The sequence below is a fragment of the Phocoena phocoena genome, chromosome 10 (assembly GCF_963924675.1).
Source record: "Phocoena phocoena chromosome 10, mPhoPho1.1, whole genome shotgun sequence".
Taxonomy (NCBI): domain Eukaryota; kingdom Metazoa; phylum Chordata; class Mammalia; order Artiodactyla; family Phocoenidae; genus Phocoena; species Phocoena phocoena.
Window position 1 is genome coordinate 61,735,720 of NC_089228.1, and position 16,387 is coordinate 61,752,106.

A 16,387-nucleotide genomic window follows, 5' to 3' on the forward strand; every position below is an offset into this window, starting at 1 on the left:
GTTGAATTATATAAAGCTTATTATAAAGAGAATGGTAAGCAGCTGTTTTCCATTTATCCTGATAGAAAACAAGAACACAGCTTCATCTCAAGCCATATAAACTTGGGTAACAGAAAAAAAATGGACTTTTGCCTAGAACAGAATGAACAATGGTGGGTTCCTGGAGTGTAGAATAACACATGGTTTAATGGGACCATGATTTGGGGACTTTCTGGGGCATGTTGTTGGTTTCCATGGCTGTGGACATTGCTACAAGTGGGACTTTCTTTTGAAATACACACAGTTCTTAACTTCTCTGCTTTAAGCATCCATCCACCCTGAAGTTGGCAAAGCTTCCACAGTTTGATACCAATGTACTTTTTAAGCCTTATTTCCCATTTCTCCCCTCAGTTCCCTATTTCAAGAAAACTTCAGTCTCCAAATATGGCCTTTGTGCCACTTTCAGACTTTTCTCTAAATCTTTGGAATATCTGACTCGATGTCACTTCTACCATGGAACCTTCCAGAACACCCAAATAAAATGTGGTCTCTCCTTCTTATTGATTTCTTCAGGCTTTCTTGAAATACCATTTATTTGAAGCTTATTCATTCTTTCAATAAATGTTTATTGAGTGTCGACAGTGTCAGGCTCTATGTTTGTGATGGGTGCTGGGATAAAGCAGTCCTTGCTTTTCTGGAGTTTGCATTCCTGTGGCAGGCCAGTGGTTGACGACTCCATGCTTGGAGACCAGTTTTCCTGGTTTGCATCCTGTTACTCTCGAGCTGTGTCATCTTGTTGAAAGTTTTATATTTCTAGGCATCAGTGTCTTCATCGGAAAACTGGAAATAAATCACAACTACCTGAATTAACCAGACACATGTCTTCTTCACCTTCCTTTCTAGCTGGAGCTGTCCTGGTGACATCTTGTCTTCTTCCCCTGGGCATGGAGCCAGGCTGTGGCCACAACGATAGACCTGGGTCCTGCAGAGTGGCTGCTTCTGGTCTAATTGGAGCTGGGATGGACTTTTCAGAGATATAGCAATTAGTACTCTTCTGCCTCTCTTGAGTATCTCTTGATTTCCTGAAAGCACCCAGCTTGTTACAAAGACGTGGCCAGCTCTGTATCAACGTCCCTCTTATATGTCTCCCTTCGTCCCTGCCACCCTTGCCCTCTTCTTACCCTCCTGCTTCCCTGGCATTGCCCACCTAATACAGGGCTAGCATATATATTTTGGGCTCAGGCTGTTTTCTAAGGGAAGCTTGGATGAGGATACCACTTCAATGGCTTATTGTGAGGATTTGAAGGGAAGTGCCCAGAACAGTACCTGGCATAGAGTAGATGATAAATGCTAGCTAGTATTCTTGTGGGAAAGTAAATGAGAAAGGAAGGTCTAGGTTTAGGGAAGGAGGGTTCTCTGAGGATCTTCAGAAGAAAGGCTGTCTAAGCCAAGACCTAAAGATTGAGTGGATGGGACACATACACCAGGTGAATAGGAGATTGGATATGGAGATTGGGATTGACATATACACACTACTATATATAAAATAGATAACTAATAAGAACCTACTGTATAGTACAGGGAACTCTTCTCAATGACCTATATGGGAAAAGAGTCTAAAAAAGAGCAGATATATGTATATGTATAACTGATTCACTTTGCTGTACAGCAGAAACTAACATTTTAAATCAACTATACTCCAATAAAAATTTTTTAAAAAAAGAAAGCCTGAGGATAAGAAAGAGGCTAGGTTTGAAATGGATACATTAATAATTAAAATTCATGTCTGTTTTATTCAGTTATTGTTCCTTGTATATTTGCATTTTGCAGGACAGTAAAGTTGATCTTTCCCAGTCCTCTTGTAGTTCTGGATAATGACATGTGAGGGTTGACCTGTGTCACTTCTAGCTGAAGCAGGGTCAAGTTCAAACTCTTCCTCTGCCTCAGGGATTAGAGACCACGTGCCCCAGAGGGATGGCATATGAGCAAGAAAGAATCCTTTGTTGAGCTAAGCCCTTCAGAATTTGGGGGCCGATTTGTTATTGCAGCATCACCAAGCATATCCTGACTAATACAGCCATGAATCTTCCTGGTCAGTATGATAGCTCCTGGATCGGGGCCATGCCTGCGGTGAGACGAGAGATGTCCATGGTGCAAGATGAGAGGAGGCACTTACTCTCAGGTTTATGCAAGTAAGTGACATCATGACCCAGGCAAAGCGAGCAGGCGGGAGGTGAGGTCTGAGAGGTGTGGCTTCGAAGACCATTGGATCATCTTTGGATTTGTGGTGAAATTATAGTTTACTCCTTATTTTCTATAAAGTAAGGCAAAGAAATTTAAAAAAACAGAAGACTTCATATAGACATTGAAAACTTGCTTTCATTATTTAAAGCATGGCTGTACTCCCAAAAGTGGCTTCTTTGAGAAGAAAATTATCCTCTGCTTCCACTTTCTAAACAATCCTCACTGGAGATTCCACTTTGTCTGTCATAATATAACAGCACTTCAAACTTCCATTGAGTTATTTTCACCTAAGACTTTCTTATGAGTTAAGTCCATAGTTACAGAAGAACCACTCTACCAGGTATAGAGTCATTGCTTGAGGGAGGATGAAAAATAATTTAGCTTAAGCCTAGATTCCTGAATAATATGCTCCTGTTAAACCCTTTTCTTATTTGTTCTAACTCTCTTTTTCACTGTTGTTGAATTTGAAACAACAAATTTTACTGTGTGTGTGGTGGGGTAGTAGTGGGTCACGCCTACGCTCTGGGTTAGAATCCAAATGTTCATGTGAGAAAGTATGTCGTGCAAAATGCCCAGAACGAATCCAGGATATCGTATTGTGGCTTGGAAACTAACAAATTCCAAACTGGCCAAGCATTTCTTTAAAGTTTAGTTATTATGGGCACATATTTGCCATCTGAAATAATTTGTTTTGTGAAAGCTATCCTAAGCAGCAGCAATAGTTTCTTCTGTGTCTTTTGTAGAAACTTGCTTTTGGGGAAAGTACATATTTTTCTAAGAAGTTATTAATTGACTTAAGGATCCATGTATATCTGTCCTTGGTGATTGGATAGTTGAAAAATACTGCCAAAAAAGAAACAATAAGGGGCATTCAGACAAGACTCTATATTGGATGTGCTCAATTCTTAGAAAAATAAATGCAGGAACATCTAATCTCACCACAGTTGGATACATATGTTTTTGCAGATGGAATGTAATTTTCCAAAAATGTCAGCTGTGTATGTCTCATAAATACTAAAAACATGTGCTAATTTTTGACAGCAGCCAAGGAAAGCCACGGGGCCTTAAATTTAAATTTAAATACACACTTGGTGAGTGAGCCCCCAGCAATGATGGGAATGTACAAGAGAGATGGCACAGGTGGTGCTGAGTGGGAGATTGTGGAAGGAAAAGCAGCAGGTGGAGAAAGAGGGAGCTAAAGGCACTCAAGGTCCTGGTAGAAATGCAAATGGCAGCAGTGCTCAGGCAGCTGGGTGGATGCAGTGGACCCCAGGCCAGGACTGTGTCTGATTCATAGTCTGAGACCATCACAGTCCAATGCAGAATGACTTGAGGGATGCTAGAGAGTATTATCCCATCCCTTCTTTCCAAATCACCTCTTCTATTGGCCAGGGCAGGATATCCCCAAGAGTGTTCCTTGGGAGTGCAACTTCTGCTAGATGTATTGGATGTTTATGTGTTCCCATCAAAACAAAGGGTAATGTGTAGGGTGGGGGGAAGGGAGGCTGAAAATAAGTTTGAGATACAATGAGTTGAACAAAGTTATATGGGGATCTTTACTTTTGGACTTTGCAAAGCCATATATATATAAATTGTGAGTCTCTGAAATGGAATATTGTATGCAGCATCTCTCAAAATGATCTAAACACAGATTATTTTTTTCCCATGCAATATCTCATAGGACAAATGTTTGTGAAATATGTTTGGGGAATGTTGGCTTGAATGCCTGAAATTTGCCCGTCAGCTAATTACTCAATTGAGTTAAGATATTAAGATTCCAAACCTCCTTTTAAAATAAATATAAAGCTATTTCTGGAGGTCCTGCAGAGTGAGCCCTTATCTGGTATAAACAACACAGTACTGACAGCAAGGGAGTGGTTGCTTGTTAACTGAGTCAGTAACAGGTGAGCTGGAGGTGAGGGAATGGGGCACGCATGTGGGCTTTGAATGGCAAGCCTCTGAGGTCGGAGGGGTGCGTCTGAGATGCTGGGCTGGATGCAGGTGAGGTGAAGAAGTTGGAGGTGTTACCATGCCAGGCTGGGGAGTGAGGGCTGCGGGCACTTGCTGGGGAGAGGCGGAAGGGTGTCCCTGGCTGGGAGAGAAATGAAAAAGCGAGGGAGACAGTCTTACTTTGGGGATACGATCTAAGTATTTAAAAGGTATATGCCCCTGAAAATAAATGAATTGTCAGCTTCTGTTGAAAAAAAAATTGGTGTTGTTTAAAAGTTATTCCTAAAAAAGAGTGTGAGGTTGTCAAGAATTGCAGCATGTCCAGAGTTTCTGAGTAATGTCTGAAGAATGAGAAAAAAAAAGAATCTTCTTTTTTTTTTAAGGAGAACAAAAAAGTTCTCCTTAAAATATCATTTTTAATCATAAAATAACATGTACTCATTGTAGAAAAATCCAAAAATATAAAAAGTAAGATGAAAAGAAAAATCATCCTTATCATCCATAATCTTTCCATCTAGAAAAAACTACTATAAATCTTTTAGCATATTATATTCGTCTCCCCTCCCTCCCATCTCTTTACCTTTTTACTCTGCCCATTTCTCAATTTGTATAGTTTTGACTGATATTGAATATTGAACATAAAATTTTTATAACTTAATTGAAGGGTTGGCAAATCTGGCCTGCCACCTGTTTTTGTAAAAGCCCTGAGCTAAGAATGGTTTTTACATTTTAAAATTGTTGAAAAGAATCAATATTTCCTGATATTTGAAAATTCTATGAATTTACATTTCATTACTAAGTTTTACGGGAACCCAGCCACACCCACTTCTTTGCTGTTTCTGTGCTGTTTTCCTGCCACAAGGACAGAGAAGTAGTTGGGACAGAGACAGCAGGGTCTGCAAAGCCTAAACTATTTACTCTTTGGGCCTTTTGAGAAAAATCTTTGCTGACCTCTGGTTTAACCAATCCACAATTTGGGGGCTTCTGTTTGTTTCTTTGTTATTTTTTTTCCCATTATAAATAATATTTTAACTGATATCTTTGCACATAAGTTTTTGCCTACTTTTCTGATTATTCTTTTTTATCCTAAAAACCTGATTACTGTGTCAAGAGGTATGAATATTTTAAGGCTCCTGATGTATACATGTCGAATTTCTTTCCAGAAAGCTCAAGCTAAGTGTTACTCCCACAGGAAACATACAAAAGCTGCACAGATTTTCCTTTTGGCAATATAATCTCTGTACTACCCTGCCTTAAACTATTTTCAACTTAATAATGAAACAGTATTAGTCAAGTCCAGTCTTGCTGGTCATGGATTTGCTGGGGAGTAAGTTTCACATGCTTTATAATTTTTCTTTCTCCTTTCAATGCAGCCCTGACTGCTCTTAACACTTCCTGTCGTGAGACCTCATACAACCTGCCTGCTTCTCAGTCACTGTAAACAGGAGTGTTTAATGGAGAAAGGGAAATAGAAGGTTCACCAGAATTTATGTCTGATTCTGTGTAAATCTAGGTTAGGTCCTTTTTGCCTGTTTACATGAATGTACTTGTATGATTGATTTTAGAATCAGCCTTACAAATTCCACCTAAATATGCTCACACCCATTTCTCCTTCAACTGATAAATATGCTTGCCTCCTGCACAGGGAAACATTGTTAGTTTCACTCCCATGGGGAGCTAAAAAGTGTGTAGCTGTGCCCATGCCAAGGGCCTAGTGACCCTCATTTTCATGTTATTTGGTTGGAGAATGGATCTTTAGGCTTCAAAGTCTTAAGTTTAACTTTTACCCATCCTTAATGTGAAACTAATTTATGTTCTAGAGCATTGGTCCCCAACATTTTTGGCATCAGGGACTGGTTTCGTGGAAGACAATTTTTCCATGGATGGGAGTGGGAGATGGTTCAGGTGGTAATGCGAGCGATGGAGAGCAGCAGATGGAGCTTTGCTCGCGTGCTCACCCGCTGCTCACCTCCTGCTTTGTGGCCTGATTCCTAACAGGCCGCAGGCTGGTACTGGTCCATGGCCTGGGGGTTGGGGACCCCTGTTCTAGGGAGTACGGTTTTTTAAAATTTATTTTTTATTGAAGTATAGTTGATGTACAATGTTTCAGAAGTACAGCAAAGTGATTCAGATATATATATATATGTACATATATATGTTCCATTATATATATGGTACATATATATGTTACATTATATATGTAAGTTACATAAATAAAAGACTGTATATATATATTCTTTTTCAGATTCTTTTCCATTATAGGTTATTACAAGATATTGAATATAGTTTCCTGTGCTATACAGTAGGACTTTGTTGCTTATCTATTTGGTATATAGTATTGTATATCTGTTATTCCCAAATTCCTAATTTATCCCTCCCCACCTTTCCTCTTCGGTAACTATAAGTTTAAGTCCCAGGTCCCAGCTTGTCTTAGAGGGACTGGGGCTAAAAAGTGTTATAAGATCATTGAATTAATTGTCTCTAACCATTTTATTTTATTATTATTTTTTTACAGCACATCATATTATATCGCATTATATCATACATAATATGTACTACATACTATAATACATATATTACATTAAAAAAATTTTTTTATTACAGTATAGTTCATTTACAATGTTGTGTTAGTTTCAGGTGTACAGCAAAGTGATTCAGTTATACATACATATATACATATATATACATTACATATATATCTATTCTTTTTCAGATTCTTTTCCCATATAGGTTATTATAGTATACTGAGCAGAGTTCCCTGTGCTATACAGTAGGTCCTTGTTGATTATCCATTTTATATACAGTAGTGTGTATATGTCAATCCCAAACTCCTAAGTTATCCCTTCCCCCCATCACCTTTCCCCTTTGGTAACCATAAGTTTGTTTTCTAAGTCTGTTTCTGTTTTGTAAATAAGTTCATCTGTATCATTTTTTTCTTTTTTTAGACTCTGCATATAAGTGATATCAGTAATCATTTTAGCCTGGCTTTAAGCTAGTTGTCATCTAGAGAATCTCATTCCTTTACTCAGCAACTATTTAATGGGTTAGTCTCTACTGAAAATACTCTTGAGCCCCTTAACTTTTCCTTTTCAAAAAAATCAGAAAAAAATCCTAGGGAGACTAGAACTATCACCTTTCATCCATCCTTACATAGACTCCATCAGTGACTAGATGGGGGCCTTGGGCGAGGATCTTTCCCTCAGCTGAGCCAAGCAGATCTCCCAGGATCGTCACAGTTCAACTTTGCAGGGTGCCTGTAGAGATGGTCCTATGCCGGCCTCCTGTCTCAGGGACCAGCTGACGTGAGGGTGGGCCTGGACCTTTTGTAAACCTTATTTTTAGCAGGTGCATTGTGGCTTTCTCCAATTCAGGCTCCAAGGCATTCTCAAACTTGGACTTTCGGAAGGGCTGAGGGGGAAGCCACATCTCTCCTGTACACAGATTCTAGCAGACGACTGACTCTGCCCCAGCAAAGTAATTTTGAGTAACGGTATCTCTGAAGCTACGTGCAGCCAGCCAAGTCTTCATCCCGCCCTTAGCGCCCCAGGCGGCTTCCCAAGTATGCTTTTAGCCAGGGAGAAACCTCGGCGTCAGAGCGTGAAGAAGAGATTTCTCTCCCTGTTCCTTACAAGAGGACGTCATGCAGGCAGATTGCCTAATTTATGATGGCAAGTTCTAGAGAGAGCAGCTAATAAAGAAGGCACATACATCCTCAAAAAAAGATTAGCTTCCCAGGGCTCTGGGGCAAGATCTGCACAAACACTAAGTACACACACACACTCTCCCTTCGAAGGATAATGATGAATCTAGAAGGTTAGGAAAGAAAGATTTTATACCGAGCACTGAAAAAGGAAGTGATGAATCTAGAAGACAGTCTATTAAATTAGCTATGATTTACAGAATACGGGAAGTAGGAAAAAAAGCAGGTTATAATGTATGGTTGTAACTATGATGTGATTGTCCCCACAGAGGACACAGAGGCTCAAGTTCTTTAGATCTGGAAAGACAGAGACATCATTTCATCCATCATCCTAATTTTTTCAATGACATATGATGAAATATCTATTAAATATGGTCAAAGTGACCTTTATAAAAAACATTTGGGGGACTTACCTGGTGGTCCAGTCGTTAAGACTTCACCTTCTAATGTAGGGGTGAGGGTTTGATCCCTGGTTGGAGAGCTAATATCCCACATGCCTCAGGGCCAAAAAAAACAAAACATAAAACAGAAGCAATATTGTAACAAATTCAATAAAGACTTAAAAAACATGGTCCACATCAAAAAATCTTAAAAAAAAAAAGCATTTGGAATGAAACAGAATTAAAATTTAAGAGACTGAGTGCTGAGTCATTTACCTGGGGAAAAAATGCAAGTTGGATAATAAATGACTGATGATGACAGAAAAAATGTCTAGGGATTATTAGTATGAATTGGGAAGCTAACAGTATAGGATTGTTTTTCTTTTTGAAAGCAAGCAGCATACTGTGGGATGTCTTCTCCAAGTCATCACTGATAATTTTCTCTGTGAATTATTACTCGGGGACTTAAGCAGCACTTGAAGAAATCTCAGAGGTGTGCTAAAAAAATGACTGGAAGAATAAAAATATGACCTTTAAGAAAAGTTAAGGAGGAAAAAAGAAAGAGAAGATGGCGGAAGAGTAAGACGCGGAGATCACCTTCCTCCCCACAGATACACCAGAAATACATATATATGTGGAACAACTCCTACTGAACACCTACTGAACGCTGGCAGAAGACCTTAGACCTCCCCAAAGGCAAGAAACTCCCCACGTACCTGGGTAGGGCAAAAGAAAAAAGAATAAACAGAGACAAAAGAATAGGGACGGGACCTGCACCAGTGGGAGGGAGCTGTGAAGGAGGAAAGGTTTCCACACACTAGGAAGCACCTTCGCAGGCGGAGACTGCAGGTGGCGGCGGGGGGAAGCTTCGGAGCCACGGAGGACAGCACAGCAACAGGAGTGCGGAGGGCAAAGCAGAGAGATTCCTGCACAGAGGATCGGTGCCGACCGGCACTCACCAGGCCGAGAGGCTTGTCTGCTCACCCACCGGGGCGGGCGGGGTTGGGAGCTGAGGCTCGGGTTTCGGTTGGATGCCGGGAGAGGACTGGGGTTGGCAGCCTGAACACAGCCTGAAGGGGTTAGTGCACCACAGCTAGCCAGGAGGGAGTCCGGGAAAAAGTCTGGATCTGCCGAAGAGGCAAGAGACTTTTTCTTCCCTCTTTGTTTCCTGGTGCACGAGGAGAGGGGATTAAGAGCGCTGCTTAAAGGGGCTCCAGAGATGGACGTGTGCCGCGGCTAACAGCGCGGACCCCAGAGACGGGCATGAGATGCTAAGGCTGCTGCTGCCGCCACCAAGAAGCCTGTGTGTGAGCACAGGTCACTATCCACACCCCTCTTCCGGGGAGCCTGTGCAGCCTGCCACTGCCAGGGTCCCAGGATCCAGGGACACCTTCCCCGGGAGAACGCACGGTGCGCCTCAGGCTGGTGCAACGTAACACCGGCCTCAGCCGCTGCAGGCTCGCACTGAATCGGCATCCCTCCCTCCCCCCAGCCTGAGTGAGCCAGAGCCCCCGAATCAGCTGCTTCTTTAACCCCGTCCTGCCTGAGCGAAGAACAGACGCCCTCCGCCGACCTACATGCAGAGGCTGGGCCCAGTCTAAAGCTGAGCCCCGGGAGCTATGCGAGCAAAGAAGAGAAAGGGAAATCTCTCCCACCAGCCTCAGAAGCAGCGGATTAAAGCTCCACAATCAACTTGATGTACCCTGCATCGGTGGAATACCTGAATAGACAACGAATCATCCCAAATTGAGGAGGTGGACTTTGAGAGCAAGATTTATTATTTTTTCCCCTTTTCCTCTTTTTGTGAGTGTGTATGTGTGTGCTTCTGTGTGAGATTTTGTCTGTGTAGCTTTGCTTTCACCATTTGTCCTGGGGTTCTATCCGTCGGTTTTTTTGTTTTACTTAAAAATTTTTTTTTTCTTAATAATTATTTTTTATTTTAATAACTTTATTTTATTGTATCTTATTTTATTTTATCCTCTTTCTTTCTTTCTAATTTTTCTCCCTTTTATTCTGAGCCGTGTGGATGAAAGGCTCTTGATGATGCAGCTAGGAGTCACTGCTGTGCCTCTGATGTGGGAGAGCCAACTTCAGGACACTGGTCTACAAGAGACCTCCCAGCTCCACATAATATCAAATGGGGAAAATCTCCCAGAGATCTCCATCTCAACACCAGCACCCAGCTTCACTCAACGACCAGCAAGCTACAGTGCTGGACACCCTATGCCAAACAACTAGCAAGACAGGCACACAACACCACCCATTGGCAGAGATGCTGCCTAAAATCATAATAAGTCCACAGACACCCCAAAACACACCACCAGACGTGGACCTGCCCACCAGAAAGACAAGATCCAGCTTCATCCACCAGAACACAGGTACTAGTTCCCTCCACCAGGAAGCCTACACAACCCACTGAACCAACTTTAGCCACTGGGCACAGACACAAAAAACAACGGGAACTACGAACCTGCAGCCTGCAAAAAGGAGACCCCAAACACAGTAACATAAGCAAAATGAGAAGACAGAGAAACACACAGCAGATGAAGGACAAGATAAAAACCCACCACACCTAACAAATGAAGAGGAAATAGGCAGTCTACCTGAAAAAGAATTCAGAATAATGATAGTAAAGATGATCCAAAATCTTGGAAATAGAATAGACAAAATGCAAGAAACATTTAACAAGGACCTAGAAGAACTAAAGATGGAACAAGCAACGATGAACAACTCAAAAAATGAAATTAAAACTACTCTAGATGGGATCAATAGCAGAATAACTGAGGCAGAAGAACGGATAAGTGACCTGGAAGATAAAATAGTGCAAATAACTACTGCAGAGTAGAATGAAAAGAACTGAGGACAGTCTCAGAGACCTCTGGGACAACATTAAACGCACCAACATTCGAATTACAGGGGTTCCAGAAGAAGAAGAGAAAAAGAAAGGGACTGAAAATATTTGAAGAGATTATAGTTGAAACTTCCCTAATATGGGAAAGGAAATCAAGTCCAGGAAGCACAGAGAGTCCCATACAGGATAAATCCAAGGATAAACACTCCAAGACACCTATTAATCAAACTGTCAATATTTAAATACAAAGAAAGCATATTAAAAGCAGCAAGGGAAAAACAACAAATAACACACAAGGGAATCCCCATAAGGTTAACAGCTGATCTTTCAGCAGAAACTCTGCAAGCCAGAAGGGACTGGCAGGACATATTTAAAGTGATGAAGGAGAAAAACCTACAACCAAGGTTACTCTACCCAGCAAGGATCTCATTCAGATTTGATAGAGAAATTAAAACCTTTACAGACAAGCAAAAGCTGAGAGAGTTCAGCACCACCAAACCAGCTTTAAAACATATGCTAAAGGAACTTCTTTAGGCAAGAAACACAAGAGAAGGAAAAGACCTACAATAACGAACCCAAAACAATTAAGAAAATGGGAATAGGAATATACATATCAATAATTACCTTAAATGTAAATGGATTAAATGTTCCTACCAAAAGACACAGACTGGCTGAATGGATACAAAAACAAGACCCATATATATACTGTCTACAAGAGACCCACTTCAGACCTAGAGACACATACAGATTGAAAGTAAGGGGATGGAAAAAGATATTCCATGCAAATGGAAACCAAAAGAAAGCTGGAATAGCAATACTCATATCAGACAAAATAGATTTTAAAATAAAGACCATTAGAAGAGACAAAGAAGGACCCTACATAATGATCAAGGGATCAATACAAGAAGAAGATATAACAATTGTAAATATTTATGCACCCAACACAGGAGCACCTCAATACATAAGGCAAATACTAACAGCCATAAAAGGGGAAATCAACAGTAACACATTCATAGTAGGGGACTTTAACACCCACTTTCACCAATGGACTGATCATCCAAAATGAAAATAAATAAGGAAACACAAGCTGTAAATGATACGTTAAACAAGATGGACTTAATTGATATTTATAGGACATTCCATCCAAAAACAACAGAATACAGATTTTTCTCAAGTGCTCATGGAACATTCTCCAGGATAGATCGTATCTTGGGTCACAAATCAAGGCTTGGTAAATTTAAGAAAATTGAAATTGTATCAGGTATCTTTTCCAACCACAACGCTATGAGACTAGATATCAATTAGAGGAAAATATCTGTAAAAAATACAAACACATGGAGGCTAAACAATATGCTACTTAATAACGAAGTGATCACTGAAGAAATCAAAGAGGAAATCAAAAAATCCCTAGAAACAAATGACAATGGAGACACAACTACCCAAAACCTATGGGATGCAGCAAAAGCAGTTCTAAGGGGGAAGTTTGTAGCAATACAATCCTATCTTAAGAAACAAGAAACATCTCAAATAAACAACCTTACACCTAAAGCAATTAGAGAAAGAAGAAAAAAACCCCCAAAGTTAGCAGAAGGAAAGAAATCATAAAGACCACACCGGAAATAAATGAAAAAGAAATGAAGGAAATGATAGCAAAGATCAATAAAACTAAAAGCTGTTTTTTTGAGAAGATAAAGTTGATAAACCATTAGCCAGACTCATCAAAAAAAAAAAAAAAAGGGAGAAGACTCAAATCAATAGAATTAGAAATGAAAAAGGAGAAGTAACAACTGACACTGCGAAATACAAAAGATCATGAGAAATTACTACAATCACTCTATGCCAATAAAATGGACAAACTGGAAGAAATGGACAAATTCTTAGAAATGCACAACCTGCCAAGACTGAATCAGGAAGAAATAGAAAATATGAACAGACCAATCACAGGCACTGAAATTGAAACTGCGATTAAAAATCTTCCAACAAACAAAAGCCCAGGACCGGATGGTTTCACAGGCAAATTCTATCAAACATTTAGAGAAGAGCTAACACCTATCCTTCTCAAACTCTTCTAAAATATAGCAGAGGGAGGAACACTCCCAAACTCATTCTACGAGGCCACCATCACCCTGATACCCAAACCAGACAAAGATGTCACAAAGAAAGAAAACTACAGGCCGATATCACTGATGAACATAGATGCAAAAATCCTCAACAAAATACTAGCAAACAGAATCCAACAGCATATTAAAAGGATCATACACCATGACCAAGTGGGGTTTATTCCAGGAATGCAAGGATTCTTCAATATATGCAAATCAATCAACGTGATACACCATATTAACAAATTGAAGGAGAAAAACCATATGATCATCTCAATAGATGCAGAGAAAGCTTTCGACAAAATTCAATGCCCATTTATGATAAAAGCTCTCCAGAAAGTAGGCACAGAGGGAACTTTCCTCAACATAATAAAGGCCATATGTGACAAACCCACAGCCAACTTTCCTCAATGGTGAAAAACAGAAAGCATTTCCACTAAGATCAGGAAGAAGGCAAGGTTGCCCACTCTCCCCACTCTTATTCAACATAGTTTTGGAGGTTTTAGCCACAGCAGTCAGAGAAGAAAAGGAAATAAAAGGAATCCAAAGCGGAAAAGAAGAAGTAAAGCTGTCACTGTTTGCAGATGATATGATACTATACATAGAGAATCCTAAAGATGCTACCAGAAAACTAATAGAACTAATCAATGATTTTGGTAAAGTAGCAGGATACAAAATTAATGCACAGAAATCTCTGGCATTCCTATATACTAATGATGAAAAATCTGAAAGTGAAATCAAGAAAACACTCCCATTTACCATTGCAACAAAAAGAATAAAATATCTAGGAATAAACCTACCTAAGGAGACAAAAGACCTGTATGCAGAAAATTATAAGACACTGATAAAAGAAATTAAAGATGATACAAATAGATGGAGAGATATACCATGTTCTTGGATTGGAAGAATCAACATTTTGAAAATGACTCTACTACCCAAAGCAATCTATAGATTCAATGCAATCCCTATCAAACTACCACTGGCATTTTTCACAGAACTAGAACAAAAAATTTCACAATTTGTATGGAAACACAAAAGTCCCCGAAGAGCCAAAGCAATCTTCAGAACGACAAACGGAGGTGGAGGAATCCAGCTCCCTGACTTCAAACTATACTACAAAGCTACAGTAATCAAGACAGTATGGTACTGGCACAAAAACAGAAATATAGATCAATAGAACAGGATAGAAAGCCCAGAGATAAACCCATGCACATATGGTCAGCTTATCTTTGATAAAGGAGGTAGGAATGTACAGTGGAGAAAGGACAGCCTCTTCAATAAGTTGTGCTGGGAAAACTGGGCAGGTACATGTAAACGTATGAGATTAGAACAGTCCCTAACACCATACACAAAAATAAGCTCAAAATGGATTAAAGACCTAAATGTAAGGCCAGAAACTTTCAAACTCTTAGTGGAAAACATAGGCAGAACACTGTATGACATAAATCACAGCAAGATCCTTTTTGACCCACCCCCTAGAGAAATGGAAATAAAACCAAAAATAAACAAATGGGACCTAATGAAACTTCAAAGCTTTTGCACAGCAAAGGAAACCATAAACAAGACGAAAAGACAACCCTCAGAATGGGAGAAAATATTTGCAAATGAAGCAACTGACAAAGTATTAATCTCCAAAATTTACAGGCAGCACATGCAGCTCAATAACAAAAAAGCAAACAACCCAATCCAAAGATGGGCAGACGACGTAAATAGACATTTCTCCAAAGAAGATATACAGATTGCCAAGAAACAAATGAAAGAATGCTCAACATCATTAATCATTAGAGAAATGCAAATCAAAACTACAATGAGATATCATCTCACACTGGTGAGAATGGCCATCATCAAAAAATCTACAAACAGTAAATGCTGGAGAGGGTGTAGAGAAAAGGGAACCCTCTTGCACTTCTGGTGGGAATGTGAATTGGTACAGCCACTATGGAGAACAGTATGGAGGTTCCTTAAAAAGCTACAAATAGAACTACCATACGACCCAGCAATCCCACTACTGGGCATATACCCTGAGAAAACCATAATTCAAAAAGAGTCATGTATCAAAATGTTCATTGCAGCTCTATTTACAATAGCCAGGAGATGGAAACAAACTAAGTGTCCATCATCAGATGAATGGATAAAGAAGATGTGGCACATATATACAATGGAATATTACTCAGCCATAAAAAGAAACAAGATTGAGTTATTTGTAGTGAGGTGGATGGACCTAGAGTTTGTCATACAGAGTGAAGTAAGTCAGAAAGAGAAAGACAAATACCGTATGCTAACACATATATATGGAATCTAAGAAAAAAAAATGTCATGAAGAACCTAGGGGTAAGATGGGAATAAAGACACAGACCTACTAGAGAATGGACTTTAGGATATGGGGAGGGGGAATGGTAAGCTGTGACAAAGTGAGAGAGTGCCACGGACATATATACACTACCAAATGTAAAATAGATAGCTAGTGGGAAGCAGCCACATAGCACAGGGAGAGCAGCTCGGTGCTTTGTGACCACCTGGATGGGTGGGATAGGGAGGTTGGGAGGGAGGGAGACACAAGAGGGAGGAGATATGGGAACATACGTATATGTATTACTGATTCACTTTGTTATAAAGCAGAAACTAACACACCATTGTAAAGCAATTATCCTCCAATAAGGATGTAAAAAAGAAAAGTTAAGGAACTGGAATTATTAGAGTTTTTAGTAAAATATATTAAATAACTTCAATATTTTCAAACATTTCTCATTCTTTCTGTCTCTCTGTCTCTCTCCCCACCACCCCCCCACAGACATACACAGATACACACACAGAGAGACATACTGACACACACACCCATTGGAACTTGAAACAATTATTTTGTTATATATTGATATATTAACGTCAAAGTTAATGGAAATTGAACTCTTTATTACCTATCCCAGCCTGTTACTAACAATTTCTATTAAGAATTCAGGGACTTGTAGAATCCTATTGATCGAACTCTATTTCCAAGTTTTAATCGTAACTCAAAGGAAAACCAGTCCTGAATATGTACTTTCACTTCAGATACAAAATTTCAGTCATAGATGAATGAACCAACAAAACATTTATTTTCCTTCTACTTTTGAAGATGCCCGTGTATAAATGACTCCAACACAGAGGCCAACCACGTCTCCACTTCCTTCTTCACTGGGAGAACTAG